The sequence below is a fragment of the Lissotriton vulgaris genome, chromosome 2_1, assembly GCF_964263255.1.
Source record: "Lissotriton vulgaris chromosome 2_1, aLisVul1.2, whole genome shotgun sequence".
In the NCBI taxonomy this organism is placed as follows: domain Eukaryota; kingdom Metazoa; phylum Chordata; class Amphibia; order Caudata; family Salamandridae; genus Lissotriton; species Lissotriton vulgaris.
The window spans coordinates 1,787,067,523-1,787,084,445 of record NC_141687.1 but is presented as its reverse complement, the minus strand read 5'-3'; positions in this window follow the sequence as shown (position 1 = coordinate 1,787,084,445).

Here is a 16,923-nt window from a genome sequence, read left to right as displayed (position 1 = left end):
GTTGTTGGCTCTGCGGGAAAGTCGGATATGCATCCCAAATGGCATGCGAACCCGAACATATGTGAAGTTGAAGATGAATCTACGCTCCACTCCCCTCTGAGCTTCACCAATGGTTTTGAATTGGCCCTCCTTGTACAAATCCCCTACCCTGACGATGCCAGCCATCGCAAGCTCCTTCAAATCGAAGGGCTCCCATGCCGCCGACACTCCCAGGTGAGAAGCAATGGGCAGAAGAGGAACATACAAGTATGGGAGCTGTGCCCTATCAGCCAGAGCCCGCCAAGCCCAGGACGTGCACATCGGAGGGTTTATTTCCATCCTGGGCCCACCCGAGCCTCCAGATAAAACCATAGCCTGCACCAGAATGGGATTGACAGCATCAGCTTCAATAGCCACATGTGGTTGAAACCATTGTGGGAAGTGCCAATAATGGGCAAAGTGTGCCTGCGCACAGAGGTAATAGAGACGAAGATCAGGAGCCTCATAGCCCCCCCTATCAAAGGGTTCCACTAGCAGATCCCATCGACATCGGGGTTGTTTCCCCCCAGACAAAAGGTCAACAGTGCCAACTGCAACGTACGGAATAGCACTATATTCAGTTTAATAGGTATGTTGATAAAGAAGTACAGCATCTTGGGCAGGAATACCATTTTTACCACAGCGATTCTATACGCCAACGATAAGGGGAGACATGACCATTGCTCTGCTTTATCTGTGATGCGCGTGATGGAGCGTCCATAGTTCTCAATTATCACTACAGCTGGATCCCTGTGGATCCACACCCCCAGGCACTTCACGGGCTCTGAGGTCCAGGACAATGGAAAGTTGAGGTCAACTTCCCTCATATGCACCGTTAATGGAAAGACCACAGACTTGGACCAATTAATGCCGAGTCCTGAAAACCTTTCAAATTGGACATATTCCCTTAGCAGTGGCAATAGGTATACAGCAGGCTCCCGAACATAGAGTAACATATAGTCCGCATAGAACGAAACAATCAGCGGTCGCTGTCAAGACTGTAACACGGCGGCAGAATGTTTCTGGCGAAGTTTACACGCTAGAGGCTCTAGTGCCACGGAGAAAAGCATGGGTGACAGGGGGCAACCCTGCCTTGTGCCCCTCTCTATAGAGAATAAGGACGAGACCCTGCCATTAACTCGCACTCTGGCAACCGGCCCATTATAAAGAACACTAAGCCACTGCACAAAGGAGGGGGGGAACCCCATCCTACTCAGAACCGTGAACATGTAGGACCAGAGTACAGAATCAAACGCTTTTGCTGCATCAAGCAGCACAGCAACCGCCTGGAAATCTGGTTCGAAATAGGGCAGCGTGGAAAATAACGTGCGCAAATTATGCGTAGTGGAATGCTCCGTAGCGAAGCCGGACTAATCTGGTAATACTAGGAAGGGGATCAGAGGCTGGAGCCGAGTGGCTATCATCTTTGCCAGTATCTTTGATTGACAGTGGTCCATAAGATCTACACTGATTACGGGGCTAATCTGGTTTCAATGGAGTAACCAGCAGGGCCTCTCGGAGCACAGGTGGCAAAATCCTGTCATCAAAGGCCTCAGCATAGACCTCCAGTAACCGCGGATCCGCATATGCCTTATAAAATTCACTCAGCAGACCATCAGGCCCAGCTGCCTTAGAGGTCGGCAAGGCCATTATAGCTTCCTTCAAATCCTCCTCATCAAAGGGATGCACCAAATACTCACGATGAGCATTGGACAGCAACCCCAGCGCTACATTATTGAGATAGTCATGCATCTCCCCAGATGGAGGGGCCTCCCTTGCAGCATAGAGATCTTTATAGAATTTCAATACGATATCACAAAGCACCTCCATCGAGTGACAAGGCGTACCAGTGTCATCAATAAGCTCATTAATGGGCTCCTGACTGCAGGGCTCTGCCAGTTTCTGGGCAAGAGAGTGACCAGGCCGCCCACCTTCCCCGTAATACCTAGCTATTCGACGCCTTGAGCAGTGCCGCAGCTCCTGGTCCACTGTGTCGTTATGCTCTGTGACCAGTTCTTTTATTTGTGCTAGTTTATCTGCAGTAGGATCAGCATCAAAGGCACGCTCCAGGAGAGATATGTGAGCCGCTAGCTTCCGTATCTGATGTTGGATATCAAGTAAAACTCTAGACTGCACCCCTCTGCAAGCCCCTTGAATGGTGACCTTAAAAGCCTCCCAAAGGACCCCCGCACTATCCACTGTGCCCTCATTTTCTTTAAAATAATTCTCAATCTCTTCCGCTATAGTTTGCTTAAAGACCCGGTCTTTAAGCTCTGACGGCTGAAGCCTCCACGCAAATTGTGGCGCTTGATATTCGGGTAGTGTCATTTCCAGGATCACCGGGGAGTGGTCAGAGAGAGATCGGGCTTCATGGGAGACCTTCTTGACCCAATGGAAAACCTCTCCCAAAATCAACTAAAAGTCAATGCGGGACCACAAGCCATGCGCCGAAGATGCAAAGGTACTCTCGCGAGCATCTGGTTGACGCAAGCGCCATATATCATGCACATGTCCCGTGTCTATAAGCCCCCACAGCACATCCAACGCTCTTTTTAGCCTGGCCTCACCAGTTTCATGCCTGTCTTTGAGAGCATCCAGATATAACTTAAAGTCCCCACCCCAGATAATTTTAGCAGGGGAAAATGACAGTATCCTACGCCACACATCAAACAAAAAACGCAGGGTTATCCATGTTAGGCCCATAAATATTCACTAACAGCACACATTCTCCTCCCAGCCTGCCATGCACAATCACAAGCCGGCCATTATCATCCATCTCTGTTATAATCTCCGTAAAAATGGACCACTTTTGGTGGGCGCTAGCATGCAGACTGGCCGCACTTGAGTGAGGCTCCTGCGCGCCTGGAATCATAATCCTTAAATTATACTCGAAAACCAGCCTGGAATCCTGATCGGAACACATGAGAGTGTTCACAACGCTAAGCCCCACACTCGGTGCAAGTTTGAGGCGAATCCGCCGAGGCATTCCGCAGAAAACAGCGTGTTACCATCTGACCGGCGCCAGCACCAAACAGTGAGTGTGCTACAGTGCGGCAGCGGGGAGCTACGTGATCTCGCGGCTTGCCACCGGAAGTGCAGGCCTGGCGAATGGCGCCGCTCATATAAACCAGATAAGCGCTGGCCTTTCGCGCTGAAGCGGCTTGGAGGCAGACAAGGTGACGTGACCGGGGTAGATCTGTTGCCTACTGTCACGAGGAGAATGGGATATCGTAGTAAATAGACGATCGCTACGGCGTGAGGACAGACACACGCGACGCGGCTGGGGGCTATGCTGGTGCAGGCTGAGCCGCCATTAAAACCTAAGCTGCTCGAGACTGCGGCGGAGTTGCGAGGGACGGCTACGGCCTCACAAGAGCCTCTAGAAGAATTCCACACAGTGGTGACCTGCTCTGAGATGATACTGAAGTGGGGTCGTGCCTGGTGAGCCCACCGCTATCAACCTTGAAACTCCCTGCTTAGATATAAGCGCCGCTCCAGGAGAGCTGCATCTGACCGTTGGTGCGATTGATAGCTGGGACGTGGTGGTGCCTGGCGGGAACGGGGAAGTCACTCCTGGGCTCATGTGGAACTGCGCTTCGAGACGGCCCAGCCTGTGAGGGTGAGGATGTACTGACGCTATGCACAGAGGCAGAGGGACATATAGCCTATCGGTACGATTTGCTGTTTGTGGCACCCGCATGCAGCTTGGAGTCTGGTTAGCACAGGCCAGAGACATGAGATATTCCCACTCGCCGACTGCTACCGCTTGCTGGAACCTGATCCACATATAACCTGTATCCCTCACAGGACATTATATATGTGACGCTATGAAGTGGATAAACATATAGCGCTAGCGGCTCACATGTCCATGCGGGGGCGATCCCGGCACAGCTGACTTCGAGCACCTACTGGGAGTACAGACTCTTTGGACGGCGCTGGTGTGTTCCTGACCCACTCATATTTTGATATAGATTTGAATGATGCCCAATTAGAAACTACGGGTCCTTTTCTCATCTGCGAATTCAGGATTAGACACTTGTGGTATTTGATTACAAGCGCCGATCTTCACAGGAGGCCACGTGTGTGATAACCCTGCTGCCTGCCAATAGTATTGGACTCGGACGCACCATGGGTAAAATGGATATTTTGTCAGACTAAGCTGTCCTTTGATGCCACGGCTCCCAAAAAACCGACAAGGAGCACGGCTGACCTGGGTGGATCGCAAAACCCGTCGATGGCAGGGGAGGGAGCCAGCTCCTCCACCACTGATATGCATCAACTTATGCAGGAAATGAGGCAAGGCTTTGCCACTGTTGTGGACAAGATGGATCGCATGACGTCTCGAATGGATGCTATTGCACACAAACTTGATGTCCACGAAGAACGACTCACGGAAACTGAAAGACGCATTTCGACCAACGACGATACCACAGCCTCCCATTCCACGCAGCTTACAAGAATGGACAATATCCTTAGAGTGATTTCCACCAAGAATGAGGAATTGGAGGCGCGCAGTAGGCGGAACAACATTCGCGTAATAGGTGTTCCGGAGTCCACCAACACGGGGCGAATGGAGGACTATGTGGAGAAGATCCTCCTGACTGCGGTAGGACCTGAGGCTTTTTCCAAGCAGTTTATCTTGGAGAGAGCACATCGTTCGCTTGGGCCGCGGCCTAAGCAAGGTGCACCTCCCGCCCACGGCAGGGGCGGGAGCCAGCTCCTCCACCACGGATATGCATCAACTTATGCAGGAAATGAGGCAAGGCTTTGCCACTGTTGTGGACAAGATGGATCGCATGACGTCTCAAATGGATGCTATTGCACACAAACTTGATGTCCACGAAGAAAGACTCACGGAAACTGAAATGCGCATTTCGACCAACGACGATACCACAGCCTCCCATGCCACGCAGCTTACAAGAATGGACAACATCCTCAGAGTGATTTCCACCAAGAATGAGGAATTGGAGGCGCGCAGTAGGTGGAACAACATTCACGTAATAGGTGTCCCGGAGTCCACCAACACGGGGCGAATTGAGGACTATGTGGAGAAGATCCTCCTGACTGCGGTAGGACCTGAGGCATTTTCCAAGCAGTTTATCGTGGAGAGAGACTTTTAGATAATGGGCAGAAAATGCTAGGCGTAGTGGGGCACAGTATAGACCTATCTGCGCAATTTTTGTTGGAAAGTACATTGATTGAACTGCATCAGTCCCTAGATGAGTGCGGGGTTGATAACGGGTGCTCTGGGGCAGAGGGCATGGCATGCGTCATTCTTATCACACATTTGGCGAACTGTGTTGGTGGGTCACAGGGAGCAATCAATGCTATAGTTCTTTTCAGGATGGAACTGGATCATGGCTGTTACTAATGGACTGTCTCATCTTACTGTTCTGTCCTGGAATGTACGAGGGCTTAAGGATGTATGTAAGTGCAGAAATGCAATAGCTTATCTGGAAAGCCAGCAAGTACATATTGCACTATTGCAGGAATCTCATTTAGCTTCTAGATTGAATCATACTTTTGCGAGCAGATGGGTGGCGGTTAGAGTGTTCGCTTCCTACTCCTCATATTCCAGAGGCACTGTTATTCTAATTAAGAGGGCTGTATAGTTTAAGACATTTGGAGAACTTAGAGATGCAGAGGGCAGATATGCCAAGTTATGGGAAAGATTGGGCACCAATACTATTACCATTGCTAACTGTTATGCTCCAAATGTCGACGTGCCAGAGTTTTTTACTGTATTGGGGGGGGAAAATTGTTGATATTGGCTCGCAGCCCATACTTTGGGGCGGGGATTTCAATGTTGCACTAATACCTGCAATGGACAGGGCAGATGGCTATGCAAAATACAATAGGAAATCCAGAGAAGTATTGAGTGGTATTATGGAAGAGGGAGGCTTGCTTGACAGCTGGCGTTTCCTACATTCTGGCAGGAAGGAAGGTACACATTTCACATCTTTTACCAACACATGGGCTCGGCTTGATTATTGTCTCATCTCCAAAGGTCTAAGGGTAGACATGGGCAAGGCCCTGCACCTAGCCAGGACATACTGTTTTTAGTGCAGAATTGGGAGAGGAGATTACCAGCTTTTTCCCCCGTAACAGGGGTTCAGTTAATTGTGTTGAAACAATATGGGAAGCTTTCAAGGTCACAGTGAGGGGTTTCTGTATTTCTAGATTATTGTCTCATCTCCAAAGGTCTAAGCGTAGACATGGGCAAAGCCCTCCACCTAGCCAGGACATACTCAGATCATTGCCCGGTACTGGTCCAGCTGAAATTACCCGGTTATGATGGAGTTAGGCCCACATGGAAATTACAACCCACAGCCCTACTTGATACTGTTTTTAGTGCAGAATTGGGAGAGGAGATTACCAGCTTTTTCCCCCGTAACAGGGGTTTAGTTAATTGTGTTGAAACAATATGGGAAGCTTTCAAGGTCACAGTGAGGGGTTTCTGCATTTCTAGATTATTGTCTCATCTCCAAAGGTCTAAGCGTAGACATGGGCAAGGCCCTCCACCTAGCCAGGACATACTCAGATCATTGCCCGGTACTGGTCCAGCTGAAATTACCGGGTTATGATGGAGTTAGGCCCACATGGAAATCACTACCAACAGCCCTACTTGATACTGTTTTTAGTGCGGAATTGGTAGAGGAGATTACCAGCTTTTCCCCCCGTAACAGGGGTTCAGTTAATTGTGTTGAAACAATATGGGAAGCTTTCAAGGTCACAGTGAGGGGTTTCTGTATTTTTAAAAGCTTTGGGATATTGAGAGACATTTGGAACACTATACGGACATTAGAACACGAGCTGAAGGCCTTGGAGGCGCTGATGGTAGAAACTAATAACGGCTGACTTCACAAAGATTTTAGGGAAAAGCTGTCGGCGTTCGAGGAAGAAGCGAGTAGAGAGGTGAAGTTCAGAGGGAAACATTGGGTCGTTCGCAGGTACTGTGAAGGGGAAAGACCAGGACGTGCACTTGCAGAAATTGTCAGGCATCCTAGGTTTGGAAATAATGTGCAGGAAATAGTTACAAAGGATGGCGAATACTGTCGAGATACGGAGGGCATGCTCACAACCTTTCACACGCACTATAAAGAGCTATACACGACTCAAGGGTACCCGAGGATTAGTAACGAACAGTATTTTGAAGAAATAGCATTGTGTTGGCTTAAGGACTGGCGCAGGCCATTCCTAGCGGCTCCCCAGGAACTAGACGAGATTAGGGACGCAATAATGTCCCTCAAAAATGGCAAGCCGTCGGGTAGCAATGGCCTACTGGCTGAATTTTATAAACATTACATAGACATTATGGCACCAGTTCTCAAAGAGGTTTATGAAGAATCCCTGGAAATGGGCGTCCTGCCCTGCTCGATGCGAGAGGTGATAATTAATTCACTCCTAAAGCCAGGGAAAGATCCATCAGATTGCGACTCTTACCGTCTGTTATCCTTAATCAATTGCGACGCCAAAATACTGGCTAAGGTTCTCGCCACACGCCTCTCCTTGCTGATGAGCAAAATAGTGCTCCCAGATCAGGCCGGATTTTTTCCGGGGCGGTCCACAAGCCACAATCTACGTACCCTTTTCTCGCTAATCCAAACCATCGCTCCTAACTTACCTGTGGCAGCTGTGTTCTTGGATGCTACTAAGGCATTCGATTCTGTCGAATGGGATTACCTGTTTACAGTCTTAAACAAAATGGGGTTCCCCAAGATGTTCATAACGTGGATTCAACTGCTATACACACAACCCACAGCAAGAGTCCTCATTAATGGCCGACTGTTACCACACTTTTCGATCACGAGAGGCACCAGACAGGGCTGCCCACTTTCCCCTCTCCTGTTTGCTATGGTAATAGAACCCCTTGCTTGTCGCATACGGCAATTGCATTCGGCAAGTGCTTTTTGATTTTTCCAGAGACAAATAGGGTTGTCACTATATGCGGACGACTTAACAATATATGTTAAAGACCCTCAAATGAACCTTAATCCATTACTGAGAGAGATTCTTGTATTTGGCGGATTGTCAGGCATACAGGTAAACTGGAAAAAGTCACAATTCTTTCCCCTTACCACAGCTGTCACACAGTTTCAACTAGACTACCCACTCAAGTGGTGCGATTCTGACATCCGCTACCTGGGTATACAGATATCCACAAACAGAGAAGAGACACTGCATCTGAATAATGGGACGGCAATCACCAACCTGACGGACGCGGTGACACGCTGGATCTCGCTGCCGATTTCGCTGGCGGGCAGGGCGTCCCTTATAAAGATGATATTTTTACCGCGCTTTCTTTATCTGTTCTCAAATATACCCTACTACCCAGGTCGGTTCTTCTTCAGTACATTACGCTCCGAATTAATACGCCTATTCTGGGGAGGTAAACAGCCACGCCTAAAATGGTCTACAGTCACACTGCCATATGATAAAGGGGGGTTCGATGTACCTGACTTCGAGGTGTACTACTTGAGTGCACAAGCACAATATGCATATCACTGGATGGCCCCAACACCTTTTATGCCACAATTAGCGGCGGAGGATTGGGTGGCACATCCGCTCCCATTGGCAGGCTTCATACACGGTCCTATATCGGTTCTCGACACTAACCCCACCACTGTCACATGCACGGTAGATGCCTGGTAACGAATAGCATGTAAATTGCAAGTGGAGCTGCTGTATGCTCCGCTTATGCCACTAGCCTATCATCCACAGATGCCACTGTTACAAGAATTGGAGTTTAAGGGGATGTGCAGACGACTAGGGATTACGACATGGGGAGATCTATTTCACGAGGGATGCCTAAAAAAACAGGGAACAAATGTTCCAGGGACTCCAGGTTACCCCGCTAGAGGTGTTCTATTATATACGTCTCTCACAAGGACTCAGACAGGTGTTGCCAAACTACCCAGTTGAACCTATAACAACTGTCCTATTAGCTAAGATGTTGAGCTCAGGATCAGATGGGCACTTAGTGTCTAATATATACAGGAATATAAGAACACACAGCCCAGAGGTCGACAGTCCGGCACGTATGAAATGGGAAAATGATATAGGAGGTACAATCACTGACGACCAATGGTACTACTGTTGTGCGATGACTGCGCACATATCTGCTAGTTGTCGCATAAAAGTGATACATTACAAAGTATTAGAACAACTTTTTATACTCCAGTGCTGAAGCTTTGATTTTGATTATCAGAAGATGATAGATGTCTTAGATGCAGGACGGAAGGAGCGGGATTCATGCACTTGTCATGGGAATGCCCTGAGGTATGGGCCTATTGGACGGAAATCCATACGGCTCTTCAGACTATTACTGGATGTACCTTTGAAAAAGACCCACTGCTGATGCTGCTGTGATATACTATGCAGATACCCAGGCAACATCGGAAGTTCATATCACTGGCATTACTGCTGGCAAAACGAAGAGTAGCGTGCCGCTGGGGGCGAGGAAGGGCACCTAAATTCAAGGATTGGTTATTGGACCTCACATATAATCAGGAGCAAACAGCGGTATATACAGAAACACTGCCAATGAGATGCAGACCTAAAGATATTTGGGGTCCCTTTCAAGTATATTTACTGAGCACTGTAGATAACCCTAGTGGTAATGAGAAGGTAACAGAAGAGCATACTAACACACTCTCCAGCCAATGACAGGAGAATCTAATGCATGACTCAATGCATGGTATCTACATGGGCTTTAATAAACACACATGACATGTGCATCATACAGTACTATTAGCAGTTAGTGTATTAAAGTAGTGCGAAACAGATTGCATGATTGCTACCCATGGACAAAATACATCTTCACGATTTCTGATGTTAGGATTTTTTTTCAACGTACAATATTGCTGAAAGTTATAATTTTAAAGGATGTATAACCCACATTTCCTCTCAGATCCTGCTTTCTCCCATTGACTCCTGAACTCCTGTTGGAATTGATTCTAATGCGTGTTGTTTTAAATGCTATGTACTGTATTTATGTTACAGCTGCTTTCTTGCCTTGTGCTCGCCTAGCATGGAATTCAAATGTATTTATGTATATCGCATGAATGACGACTGTGTAGTTGCACTACTCATGTACCCAGTGGCGTCACTAGGGTTGGTGTCACCCGGTGCGGGTAACTCATGGTGTCACCCCCTCACGACTTACCGCATGGACCTCCTCCGCTCCGAGTCCGCCAGTGGACACAGTTGGTAAGTAACGTTTGTAAATGTAATCGCCTTTGGGACCTTATAAGTGTTTAGCCATGCAACGGTTGGCATTGTTGCACCAAGGATATTGTGCTGCATAACTAAATACTTATAAGGTCCCAAAAGCGAGACCTATTAGCTATGCCAATGCTTGTTTTTTTTTGCGTTAGTCGCAGTTGATCAGAATCGGCAACAAGCACTTCAAAGTCAAAAGATCAGCTACCACTTTCAAAGGTTTGACCTCTTGGCTTTGCCAATTTTGATTTTGTCTGTGGGTGGGTTTTCACAAAATTCTAGCATGGAAAACAAAATAGGCTTAATTATAAAAAAAAATGAATTGCAAAATATGTGTAATAAATTAGGGTTATGATTAACTGCTACGTTATGAAGGAATGTTGACTAATTGGATTACGGTTTACATTTGTGTGGGAATTGTTGTTAGGGTAAGGGTCTGGCTTTGATAAGAGACCAAATTAGTCTGTAATCTGTATTTGTAAAGTGCACCTTTGGCCCTAGAGGCATCTTGCCACTTAATAACAGATGTTTGTTGGTACTCATTTTATCAACCTCAGATGGATGAAAGGCTGGCTGGACCTTACAGACCTCGAACCTGTTATCAGGAGGTCAAACAGATTTCTGGATTGGATGCCTTATTTCCAAATTATTTTTTGGGAACTAAATAAGTAGGAAACAGGTTTTTCACACAACTGTACAAATTGTAGGTGTGAATCTATGATGCCTACAATTTAGTAGGTGCGAGTCTGCATCGTTTTGGGGTGAGTTATACTAGAAATGAGAGTATGTTGGTGACAGTGCCTAGGGAAAAACCGGTCTTTGTCTATCCTTAGTGATCTAAGAGTAGTAGAGTGCCCTGGGGATAGAATGGGACGAGGGGGCATAATCTCAGTGCTCAAAGACCTCCATGTCCTGAGGTTGCATTAGAGCAAGCTATCCATTAACAAGTGGCAGGGACCGAGGGCCACGGGTGCTCTAATGATGAAAGCGTGGTGCCAAATATCTGTACCAGCTAATAGCAGAGAGATGAGAGGGGAAGTAGCCGAGCGGAGACCACTGTGTCTGCCGGCAGTGACTTCTAAGAGGCCTGAGGATGGAGAGGGGCAGCCAGAGAGGGCAGCATTGGACAGGAAGGGTCAGAGAGGGCAGAGTGCGACAGGGAGGGCCAGCCGGAGAGGGCAGGATGGGACAGAGAGGGCTAGCCAGAGAGGGCAGAGTGGGACAGGGAGGGCCAGCCAGAGAGGGCAGAGTGGGACAGGGAGGGCCCACAAGAGAGGGCAGGATGGGACAGGGAGGGCCAGCCAGAGAGGACAGTGAGGGCCAGCCAGAGAGGACAAGATGGGACAGGGAGGGCCAGCCAGAGAGGACAAGATGGGACAGGGAGGGCCAGCCAGAGAGGGTAGGATGGGACAGGGAGGGCCAGCCAGAGAGGGCAGAGTGGGACAGGGAGGGCCAGCCAGATAGGACAGAGTGGGAGAGGGAGGGCCTGCCAGAGAGGGCAAGATGGGACAGGGAGGGCCAGCCAGTGATGACAGGATGGGACAGGGAGGGCCAGAGAGGGTCAGAGAGGGCAGAGTGGGACAGGGAGGACCGGCAGAGTGGGACAGGGAGGACCAGCTAGAGAGGGCAGAGTGGGACAGGGAGGGCCAGCCAGAGATGGCAGGATGTACACAGTAAAGTCAATATGGCCGACTTCTTTTAAGAACAGTGGGCATGGCTAGGGGCTGCAGATATTGTTTGAAAGATAATTTACTTATGAAGCATAACGTTGAGAAGGCGGTGCGAGGTAACGTTCTGCACAGAGAACACAGAGCACCCCCACACAGATCCCCGTGTCTCCCCGGGCTTCGATGAGCTATACATGCCAATGTATTACAATAATCCCTTGGTGGTCAGAGCCAAGGTGCAATTCGTCTTGGAGTGAGTGAAGGCACCCCGCCCACAACTAGAAACCTGAACTATCAGTCCACAGAGAAACACTGACGCAACAGCACCTCCCCCCATGCCCCCCTCCGCCCCCATCCCCCCTCACCCCCAATCACCTCCCAAGAGGGATTCCAAGGCAAGTGAAAGCCTTGCTGGCGCTAGGGAGAGCAAACACTGGTGGGACACTGTCTGCCAAGTCTACCCAGTGGCCATAGGGCATCATTCTGAGCACCCAGAGACTGAAAGTAAATGGGGCTTTCAGAGCTTCCCTGTGAGACCGCCAGACAGTCTAGGAGTTAAGCTGCTGCCTGGTCCGTGAAAGGAGAGCAGCATCTTAATTTTGGGTTTTTGAAAAATATTGCACTAGCCATTTCTAATGTTGGTGGGAGTCCTGCCTCCCCAGCCCCCCTCACTTTTAGCCCTCCCTAGGATTCCTCTAGGCAAAACAATGTTTAGGTCCTTGCAGATGTTGAATCAATTTTTCATTCACTAAAATGGGCCATGCTGAGTTGAAAATTATTTGACACCTTTTCCATTTAAAAAAAGCAATTCGATTTCGAGGCTTACTTATAGTGAAACCGCACACACAAACATATATTTCAGTTTCAGTTCAGTTTAAATGTATTTGTTTGATAGGTTGACGACTAGGCAAAACAAACATCACAACCAACACGTAGTTAAAAATGACAAAACATGTAAATGGAATTAATAATATAATAATACTATACATCTAAAAAGATGTATGCTAAAATTACAAATTGGTCTCACTTCAAGTTTATGTAAGTTATACAATACAAGAAATAAAAAAAAACGCATCCAATTCCTGCTTCGAATCACATAAGTATCATTGCCCAGGACGTCTGCCCACCCACAACCCGTTCTAACATTTCATCTGTCCATTAATACGAAGAGGCCTCCATATAAACTAAGCCATACCAGACATGAAATTACTTTTAGAAGAGTTCCTTCTATCTCCCTTCTGCTCATCTTGCCAGCTAAGCAAAAACGAAAGCGAAAGACTGGAAGCAGCATTTGTTTCCCTTATTTAATCAAACGTGCTAAATATAATCACTCCACTGTGTTGGTGGCTGGACCCCTACCGTAGGGTTTCTGGAAATAACCCTTAGCACTCCCCTGCCGAGACTGTCTAAGTGCGTGGTGGTGGCGGCAGTGGTGAACGTCAGAGGACTCCGCACAGCGCAGGGGATGGCCCAGGGCCGTCATTGGTAGCGCAGTAAGACTGACGGCCCTGGGACCCATTAACTTTTTACGCCGCCGCGCATCGCACCATCTTCACTACTATGTTAGGTGGTGCATGCGTGGCTGCGTGCACTGCAGTATTTGTTGCTTGTAGGCAGAATGCAGATTGGTGTCACCCCATGACGATGGTGTCAGGCAGGTGTCACCCGGTGCGGTCCGCACCCCCCGCACCCCCCTAGTGACGCCGCTGCATGTACCTGTCTTTACAATGAATAAAATTATAAATAAAGTAAAAAAATAAAAAATGGACCACTTTTTTCACTAAGGTCAACACCCCCCTCGCATACAAGGAATATGGGCCAGCTCTCACGCTGGCCCAATGTGCACCTATGTTTTTGCTGAAGTAGCAGTTAACTGAGTTTCCTGAAGGAAAGCAACACTCACTCCCAAGCGATCTAGGCCCGCGAACACCATCCTGATTTTCTGTGGCGTTTTAAGGCCACGTATGTTCCATGTGCGAAATGTAATACTACTACCCATTACCTGGTTGCAAGAAAATTAGACATTGAATGATGGATTCAGAGCAGAGTAACAACAAGCAGCAGTCAGAGCGATACACCACTTTTTGGCACCTAGAAAAGAAAGAACATTTCCCAAACCCCGGTCCCATCCCTTCCAACCCCCCGCCCACTTCAGCACCCCAACCATGCCTAAGCCATCCCAACACCCAACCCAATCTACCCCTCCCCCCAACAATAGAGAACAACATACAGGGAACACCCATACATGGGGGGCACAGATGCGCACTCATCCCACAGAGCAGAGGTTGACTGAGCAAGCAATAATAAAACATCGCAGCCAAATCCGACTGACAGTAGGGATTTGGGAGAAAAAGAATGGGTCACTGAAAACCAGGCGAGGTCACTGGCCCCCAGTATAGCTAGGCTAACGCGTAGAAGCTGACAAGAGGGAAGTGGGGACCTCACAGAAACCAATTCACTACATTGACCAGGAAGGTCGGGCAGCTGAACCCTCATCTCGTTCCAGGGCCACAAAAAACTAACCTCCCCTTAATAATTATGCAGAGTAACAACCCTTCGTAAGAGGAAAATAAATGCAGCATAGGCACAGACAGTGAATGAGCATTTCATCATGAAACAACATAGAGATCCTACCATGAACAAGAGGATCAGCAGGGATACCTACAGTACATCCACAACTGAAACTATGAGCGCACACAGCACCCCACTACTTCTCCTCATCTTGTGCCTCTGTAGAGTCCCGCTTCCCGCGTTTCAGTTTTTTGGCATATTCCATTGCTTCCTTTGGGGAAGAGAAGATCTTATTGTCGGCCACACCATCTATGTGGAGTCGAGCTGGATACAATATGGCGTACGGGACCCCTTTATTCCGCAGGAACTGCTTCACTGTGCCAAACTCTCTTCTTGCAGCTTGGACGGCCACCGTGAAATCCGGGAAGAAGGCCAGTGTATTTCCCTGATGAACAACAGTCTCCTTCTCACTAGCCAGGTGTAAAATTGTGTCCCGGTCCCTGTAGTTTAGGACCCTAGCTATTACAGGGCAGGGGGGGAGGCCCGGGACAGTTCCAGCCGCCAGGGACCGGTGGGCCCTTTCCACAATAAACATGTTGGACAGATGTTCAGTGCCAAATATGTCTATGATAATGCGTTCAATATAGGTTTCCATCCTGCCCAGCTTTTGTCAATTCCGGCAGCCCAGTAATGCGTATATTATTGTGCCGGGACCGCCCCTCCTAGTCCCTGTTCTTTGCCTGGATAAGGGAGAGGACTTTTTCCTTGTTCAAGGTCTTATCTGAGACTGTGGTGAGGCCATCCTCCGCGGCAGAGACCCTCTGTTCCACCTCCCCCATTCGTGCGCTCTGCTTCTCAAGCTGGGACAACATATGATCAAGCCGGTGATTGACAGTGGCCATCGCCCCTTCAATAGACTGCAGGGTACGCTGCATGGCCACCAAAGTAGACTCCAACGTGGGGGGCCTGTCTGATTGGTCGTTCACCTCTGAGTCCAAAGCAGCCTCCTGCAGAGTCTTGTGGGCCCTCTGTGACTCAAAAGTGAGTCGAGATTGGTTTTTGTCCATCCGCCCCATAGCTGTGAACCTCACCACAATTACTAGAGTAGGAGGCAGCAGATGACCAGTGAAAACAGTACGCAGGCCCCACCAAGGGCAGCGCCTTCCTCCACAGGACAGAAGGGGTTCCCCTTAGCTCCCTACAAGGACCCAGAAATTATACAGAAGCGGCAATGAGCTCTCAACAAGGCGCAGTCAAAGCTGTCCCCCGATACCAGGGTGCACAGTATGTTAGGTGATCTCCCTAGTTCACAGGGCCACACGTGCAAATAGTACACGATGCGCAGTAGGCCACAATCCACCAAAACGGGGGAGAACGTGAGGTCCGCAAATGTTTTCCGTACACAGTCACTAGGAGCCTACATCAAGCCAGGCACAACTAGCACAGTGCAAGAGTTGTATGGTGAAAGTTCCAGCAATACTTAGCTTACAAGAAGCCCCCTACTTGCAGCCCTCCGTGACTTCCGGTATGCTTAAAGAATAGATATCCTCGCATTAAGGCTGGGACCCCTCCAAGCCGGGTCGCACTAGGCCAAAGGTTCGTGAAAGGCAGCTAGCTCAGCTAAGTCTCACCGCCGACCGCCGTCTCAGTCTCAGCAGGCATCCCTCCAGCCGGCGAGTGCAACACTCCTGTCCCCCGGCACCATGCATTGGTCAGCGACCGCGGCGGTTCTCCCAGAGCCGCAGGCCGCTATAGAAAGTGAGCTGCACCACCACCAGAGGCAGAGGCCCCGCATCAGGTGCAACAAGCCGAGGGCAGCCCCGAGCCTAGGCCCGATCCCGCCTCCGCAGCCCGAGCCTCAGGCAGGGTCGATCCCACTCACCGCACCTAGTGCCGACAGGCACTGGAGCTGGCAATTCGAATTCCTCACAGCTGCAGTTTCAGGCCCTCAGCTCCGCCAGCAGGCTCCTCCACCAATGCCTCCTCCGCGGCCCCTCAACAATGCTGCTGGTCCCAACAGCGCCGGGCAGCTCTCAACCAGCAGCCTCCACGGAAGTAAACAGAAGCCGCCCCCAGCAAACAGATTACCTCCACTTTAGGGGGGCCAACAGGACACCAGGCAGCTTTTAGTACAGCGGCCTACCGCGACTCGGCAGCCGTCATTTTTAGGCTCAACAGCGAGGCACAGGAGACGCCGTGTGTTTCAGCATCAGCTAGGGCTCGACAAGCCGCAAAACCGTCTCACTCAAGTCAGCAGTCCACTAAGTGCACACACAGGGTTCCAGCAGTTGCCAGGGGCTTACAATGCTATATTATATAAACAATGGTTGTGTCGGGTTTCCATCCTGATTGCTTTCAATTATAAACAGTTCGCTCAAATGTTCATCAGTCGTTAATTGACTCAATCAAAACTATACACAAAACAAAATTGCAAATCTAAACCAAATAGGGTACAGATAAATCTTTATATAAATTAGTTGCATTCATAGATACCCTGTATCAATTC